This window comes from Gadus morhua, chromosome 10, assembly GCF_902167405.1.
Source record: "Gadus morhua chromosome 10, gadMor3.0, whole genome shotgun sequence".
In the NCBI taxonomy this organism is placed as follows: Eukaryota; Metazoa; Chordata; class Actinopteri; order Gadiformes; family Gadidae; genus Gadus; species Gadus morhua.
Genome location: NC_044057.1, coordinates 25,468,071 through 25,475,570, shown reverse-complemented (window position 1 = coordinate 25,475,570; position 7,500 = coordinate 25,468,071). Strand labels below are relative to the sequence as shown.

Sequence of the window (7,500 nt, the reverse complement as noted above, 5' to 3'; positions counted from 1 at the left end):
TTAGCCAAGAGATTATTACGAATATGGCTTAAGCTACTGTAAACCAATAAAGTAGACTCATCATGCAACCTACCCAACTTAAAAAGTAGGATAGATTGACAGGGAGCATATCAAACTAATGCCCAGTGAAAGACTGTGATTCAGAGAATACAACGGTTCATGTTTCAACAAGGATGACACCACCCCCGAGCCACCACACACTACACGCTGCGTGTCATATTAACCAGGGCTACCTCCAGATACCTCCACTCATCGCTGGGGAGGAGTCTGTGTTCATACGGACTGTGGAAAGGTGTCAAGTGTGCTCGACATCAGGACTAATGAAGTCATGTCCTGGCATCCGATAATGACGCTGGAAGAGAGAGCGTTTTCCAGACGCGCGGTGCGGAGGCGTCTCGAGGAGGCGGGCGGCCGGGTCAGAGCTCAGCCTTCTCTGCAGCAGAGTCGGGCTGGTGCATGCATTGTCCGAAGCACCCTTGAAAACAATTAGGAAGCAGGCGGGACACTGCGTCAGGCACCGGCGTGGACTCAGAGAGTCCCAGACGATGTGAGGGGAACTGAAGCCCCGGTCTGTCGCAGTGGAGACACTGCATGGTGACACAGTGGGATCCTTATCTCTCAGGCGCCGTTTACGATCTCAGGGGCGCGCTACTATTTCTCGATTCCTCGTTTATTTGGTCCGATTGTATCTTTCACTTTGAAGAACGGGAGCAAAACTGGCCGTTCCGCGGCGCCGGAGACAAACGCAGACAGCCCGCGGGTGGACGGTCCGTCTGACGGTGTTGTGAACCGCAGACCTCGAGTCCTTCACTCTTCTTTTAAGTCATCTCCAGTCAAGTTTATTGGTTGGCCCCTCGTTACAATCACACTCCCTGTGGCCTGCACAGGCCCAAGTTGATACGGCTTCCAACCACTCTCCAGCTGTTAACTTTAGAGAGACAGAGGGCGGGGAAGGGGGGGGAGAGAGAGAGAGGGAGAGAGAGAGAGAGGGGGAGAGAGAGAGAGAGAGAGAGAGAGAGAGAGAGAGAGAGAGAGAGAGAGAGAGAGACAGAGTGAGAGAGAGAGAGAGAGAGAGAGAGAGAGAGAGAGAGAGAGATCAGTGTGTGAGTGTGTGTGGTCTTGTGGCAGTCCAGCTCTATCTACTAAATGTCTGCTCCCCAAGAAAGAAACGGTCTGGCTTTTAACAACGCCTGCGTTGATTTGACTGAAATCCTATAGTTAATCACAACCAGACCAGACACAAAATGACAGCTGCCTGCTAAAACGAGGACCCAGTGCAATCCGACCGCTCTCCACATCTTAATCACCCCGTTAGTGCCGCTCGGTGGAATTAGATGGGGAAATTTAAACACTTGAGACATAGAGGGGAAATATCATCAGCTGAAAAACCACTGAAGCCAGAGATTCTGAGTCAACTTCTAGATGCATAAATTGAACTGCGAGAAGAGCATGAGGAGCGGGTGCTTTTATGTGTGTGTGTGTCTGTGTGTGTATGTCTGTGTGTGTGGGGGTTTGTGTGTGTGTGTGGGGGTTTGTGTGTGTGTGTGTGTGTGTGTGTGTGTGTGTGTGTGTGTGTGTGTGTGTGTGTGTGTGTGTGTGTGTGTGTGTGTGTGTGTGTGTGTGTGTGTGTTGGTGTGTCTGTGTCTGTGTGTGCGTGTATTTGTGTGTTTTTGATTGTGCAAGTACGTGTGCTCACCAAATTGAATGTGTATGTTTACGTGTGCTCAGGGAGTGTGCGTGCGTGCGTGCGTGCGTGCGTGTGTGTGCTTGAGGAGTGCGTACGCACGTGTGCTTTTCATAGCTGCGGCATATTCCTCTAAGCGTTTTTCTGTGCTTTGAAGTCCTCATGCCTGTGCTGAATTTCAATGACAACCCAACAAAGATGGGAGCAGATGTTGAGCCCGCTCCGTGGAAGTCAGGCAGGAGAGAGCCCAGAGAAAAACACCACAAGGGCACCGCATGGAGGATGGCCATCTTAACACTGCTGCCTGTTGGCGCCCATGTACAGGAACACACTGATAGGGAAATCAAGCAAACAATACTGCAGTACACGGGATAAGTGGACACGCTGAGGAAGTGCTAATGAACAGGTGTGCTGTTGAGAGGGGAGGGTAATGGTTTTTTTCCCCATAAAAGGCGCCGCGTTGTAGAATTTAGGTGATCTAGCAGAATGTAACATAATGCTCATATCTGTGTTGAAGTTACTGTTTAATTAAACGTACACTGATTCTAGCACAGGAGGGGGTCCTCTGCTTTGGCGACTGCCATGTTGCACCACAGTGTTTCTACAGTAGCCCAGAATGGACAACTCAGACGCCAGCACACTTGGGACAATTAGCAATCATAATCGCCAGACTAAACCACTACAATGCTACACATTTTATATATCTACCACGGTACCCCATCACTTGAAACTTGGCTACTCGATGCTATGGTAGACGTTGACAACATTTTGGAGGCACGTTACAGACCACCATAGCTTCTCCTACGTCCTTGGAGAGGTATGTGTTGAGGGGGTATCAGTCGGTTGCAATCTGCAACCTCTCCACTAGATGGCACTAAACCCAACACACTGCACCTTTAAGTAGTTGGATTGATTTTATATACTCCCTAGAGGAGCGCCACATATTATCGAGCATTTACACATATCCAGTCCCACCACTTCCGAGTACGGAACTCCAACCTCTCAAAAATCAATGCCAGGTCAGACAGGGGGCTCACTATGGCCGTGAAAGAACCTTGAGACAAAGGAACAGAGCCGAGAAATGTGCATTTCAGCATATTGAGATACTTTAACTATCCCGTTCTGCCCGGCTTGTCAGTGGACTTAGAGGGGTTAACTAGTGTGCAGTTAAGCAGGTAAGGCCACAACGGATCTCATTCTGGATTTCCACCGTCTGTCTGTGCTGCATTGATTGCATTGTCAAGGCTTAATGAACTCTCTGGACTGCTGGGCTTGCAGCTCTTGGAGCTTGGGTATGAAGTCAGCGAGTAACTAAAAGTTTTGGGAGAAAACCGGGCAGGAAGAAAGTGAAGTGTTGGGTCAATGAGCAGAGAGAATCGGCGCTGTAGTCTTACATGGGCTGTTGAGAGGCTGCATCAGCACCTGTTTTGCAAGTTAACATCCATGTTAAACAAGCATGGATTAGATATAAGGTTATGGATGGAACCAGGACAGATGGATCGACGCATGTTTAGCCATGTTGAGCGGGGTAGGAAAGTAACTACGGGCTGTGCGGCGGAATCCTTACTTAACACCAGCTCTGCATGCGGCTGACTCTCTCTAGTAGGCCCGTTGGATCCATTGCAGCAGTAACACAACAAGTTGAACACCCACAAGTAAAAAGTTAAGTAGCAAGAAAAGAAAACCTACAGAATAGTTTACCATTTACGATTAAGTTTAATTTGAATAGTCCTGAATTTAAGATCCTTGACAGGTCCTGTTCTGTACAAGGCCCAGTACTTCAGTATGGGTGAGGGAAGTAATTTGAGTTTAATTTGCCCTTAAACATGATTTATTTTTGCATGTGCAATGAACCTGTAATGGGCTTTGGGCCCAGAACTAATGGATATAGACTCTCGTACTCCAACCAGCTAAATAGGAGAATAAGAATAAGTTATATGAATAGAAGGAGACCGCGGGTCCATACGCATCAATTAAAAACCGATGGACAGGGAGAGAGGGAGAGAGGGAGAGAGAGAGAGAGAGAGAGAGAGAGAGAGAGAGAGAGAGAGAGAGAGAGAGAGAGAACGAGAGAGAGAGTAAGATAAAGAGGCGAGGAGGACAAATGTATCACAAAGGGGGGGAGAAAGAATAAAACAAGAATGATGGAGAGGAAGAAGAATGTGTGTAATGACTGTGGACACAAAGTGAGCTCAGGTAAATTTGGCGGGAACATTAATGACGCCAAATCCATACAGTGTCTGAGGATAGATGCAGAGAAATGGGTCAAGCCTGATTTATGACAACGGTCGACCGGGGAGACTGAAGATGGCCCTTTCCAGGAGTTTGTGCGAGTGTGCTTGTGTGTGTGTGAGTGTGCGTGCGAGTGTGTTTGTGTGTATGCAAGTGTGTGTCTGCGTGTGAGCGTCTTTCTTTTTGTTTGTGTGTACTTGTCAGTTGTTCAGGATTAAAGGACAACGAACCAGACTGGGGCTGAAGTCTGCTTGGCTGGAATCCCAAAAGGCCCAATCACAACAGTAGGGGTATCTTGCTGGTGCGGTTCAGCTGAAAGTATGCATGTGGTTTCATATTCATGTACAATATAAACGAGCAAATTTGGATAGCACCGCTGGTAAAAAATGTACAGTGTAAGCAAACAATTCAATGATGTCAAAAAAATAATAGGCCTACTTATTAAGACAACAGACTATGCATAAGGGAAATCACAAGTGAATTCACCGGCCCCCACTAAAATAGCCTATAAAGTTGAATTAAAACATATCCCCATGTATCAATTAAGTAGCAGGAAAGTGTGGGTTGAATGGCTAGGCAGCCCGTGGATAGGCGAGGATGATGACTAGGTATCTTTCACAGGAGAAACTTCCATGTTGATAGTCTACACACTCCAAGGCTGTCTGGGGACCACTAGGATTGAGTTAAAATAGAAGAGACAAGACTGATCACTTTGTCAGAACGGCGCATGAGGAAATTTGATGGTTGATTTGGGATGCACTGATCAGGCTCATATAATATGGGCTCAATTAGTATTTTTTACACAGATTCCTCCTAAACAGACCTTTCATAAAACCTAAGACTTAATTATGGAGGACGATCAAGATAATTTATAATATCATAATAAATGTCTTTATTATTATAATTATTTAGCCAAGGCCTTTTATAAAATTGTCATTTGAATTCTAGGTGTGTATCTTCTACATAAATAAAAGACTAGGACAAATATTGTTGTTTATAAACAAACTTGATCTTATAATGGAGCTGGATGATGACAAATATTTTACTGTAATTTGGCTTAGGCTATAAAGGCATGAAGCTAGGCTATAGGCTAGGCTAAAGGCTATCAGTTTAAAGGCTGCAGTCTCATGTGTTACGAAACTAAGCAGTGAATTCAGGTCGCAGATTGTTGGTTGCCGATACTCCGCCACATTGAGAGAACTCAAGAGAGTTTTAGTCCTGTGAAATCCTAAATCATTGTGTAATCAAATCACCCTGCTGGTTGAAACGCAGCAATCAGTGCAAAATTCATCCAAACCCATTCTGTATCAAATGTCCTAAAAGTAGATATCGCTAACACCAATGGTCAATGCTGGATTCACTGGAATATGTTCCAGCCAAAATAAACAAATACAGTGTATTCAATGTGTATTTGTGTATTATTGAGTTTGGTACATACTGAAACTAGTTATTATTTCAAGGGTAGTCCACAATTATTTATCTTTCCTCAAATCTACTTCTAGGTTTACTTTTCTTCTGTGCATATGTGTGTATCCATCTCACTCTCACCACATCATCGGGGTCATATCATCTTCAGTAATCACAGATACAATTCCATTGCTCTCCCCTGTTAGCTAAATAAATAGTATTTCAAATTGTCTGGTCCCAATCATCAAGGGAGAAAAACTGATCTATGAAATATCTGTTCACGAAACCCCCGACACATTATCTTCTCATCAGACACGCGGAATCACCAATAAGGGTGACGAGGGAGAACAACATTAGAATAAAAGTGCATTACGTGCATGTGTTTGTAAACGTGCGTGTCCTTGTCTGCCCGTGCGTGCGGGCGTCTATTTCGTGATTCAGAGAGTGCATAATGGCGTGGATGTAAGTGAGTGAGCGTGAGAGACAAAGCACCACAATAGAGAGAAGGAGAAGAGACTTCCAGCGTGAACATCCATGTACCTGTGCCTCCCTCAGCCCCTCCCAGACCGGCCTGCCTCTAATCAAGCCTTATTGGATGCGTTCACGAAGAGGTCTGGGGAAACAAAGGCTGTTCGCTCTAATATCCGCACCATTACTTGTCTCCATCCAGGGGCCGGGGTCCGTTCGATAGCGGTAGAAATACCTATTCATCAAGGCCTCCGCCCCTCCTAATAACAGATGGAGAGATCTTTAACTGCCCGCAAACGAAGGCTCCAAACTTGAGGGAAAAGCACTTGCATCAGCAAGCGCAAGCGCGTCGGCTATATAAACCCGCTCCCCCTGGTTGGACCTGACTACTCCGACAAAGCAAGATTAATTTGCCTGTTGAATCGAGGGGAGGTGGCAGGGGTGAGGGGGGGGTCCGCGGTGGGCATGGTGCCGGGCCGATGCGGTCGGTGCAGGGGGGGGGGGGGGGGGGGGTGCACTGGTAGGGAGCATCGGTACACTGTCAGCGTTACCATCAAGCAGCAGCAGGCAGCAGCAGGCAGCGGCGGCGGCGGCGGCGGCTGCTTCAGCGAGGAGGAGAGCGCTGGGGCCTCGACCAAGCAGAGAGGGTGAGGGGTGAGGGGACGAGGGGACGAGGGGACGAGGGAAGGAGGGGAAAAGGGGACTAGGGGGGAGGGCGTAGGTAGCAAGAGGCGGGCTGGCGGTGCTCAGGTAGTAGACTGGGAGGTAAAGTAGGGTCCTAAAGATGGAGCCCAGCGAGAAGCAGGGCGGTGCGAGAGGCAGAACACCACCCAAGATTAAAGCCCATTGTAGTGAGAGGAGGGTGTTGTCGCCATGTGATAAGTTAACTAATGGAGTTATGAAGATTAAAAACACTGTTCTGATTTGGTCGGGCAGAGCACGCTGCCTCAATCGGACCAATATGTAAGGGAGAAGTAATCTCTACAATGGGATACGGTGGAGTCCATTAGTTGAAGATTAATTAAAGAGATATTGAAACTACAATATCCCTGCACTGTATCAACATAGCCATTAGCAATAAAAAAAGTACCACATTTCAATATACCGGGAATCCACTGGCGAGGGTGAGGGGACGTAATATATGACCTTCAGCAAATTAATTAAATCTTACAACCTTGAAAAATGGAAAGAAGACGTGGCCAGCCGGGCCGACGTTGGACTGGGAGGCGTGGGATGGAGGAGGCGTTGGACTGGGAGGCGTGGGACTGGGAGGCGTGGGACTGGGAGGCGTTGGACTGGGAGGCGTGGGACTGGGAGGCGTGGGACTGGGAGGAGTGGAGCAGGAATGGAATTATTGAGTCCTGTAAAAGCCATTCATGTCGTTATGGAGTTCTTGCATGCTATGTGACCGAGTCAGAGTGTGTGTGTGTGTGTGTGTGTGTGTGTCTCTGTGTGTGTGTGCGTGTGTGTGTGTGTGTGTGTGTGTGTGTGTGTGTGTGTGTGTGTGTGTGTGTGTGTCTCTGTGTGTGTGTGTGTCTCTGTGTGTGTGTGTGTGTGTGTGTGTGTGTGTGTGTCTCTGTGTGTGTGTGTGTGTGTGTGTGTCTCTGTGTGTGTGTGTGTGTGTGTGTGTGTGTGTGTGTGTGTGTGTGTGTGTGTGTGTGTGTGTGTGTGTGTGTGTGTGTGTCTCTGTGTGTGTGTGTGTGTGTGTC

General features: G+C 47.4%; 1 protein-coding gene across 1 annotated transcript in view; it reads right to left on the bottom strand.

Moving 5' to 3' along the window:
- diaph2 (diaphanous-related formin 2) overlaps positions 1–7,500 on the bottom strand; it is a gene marked incomplete in the record, with an annotated part of 364,953 nt that overhangs the window by 272,436 nt on the left and 85,017 nt on the right.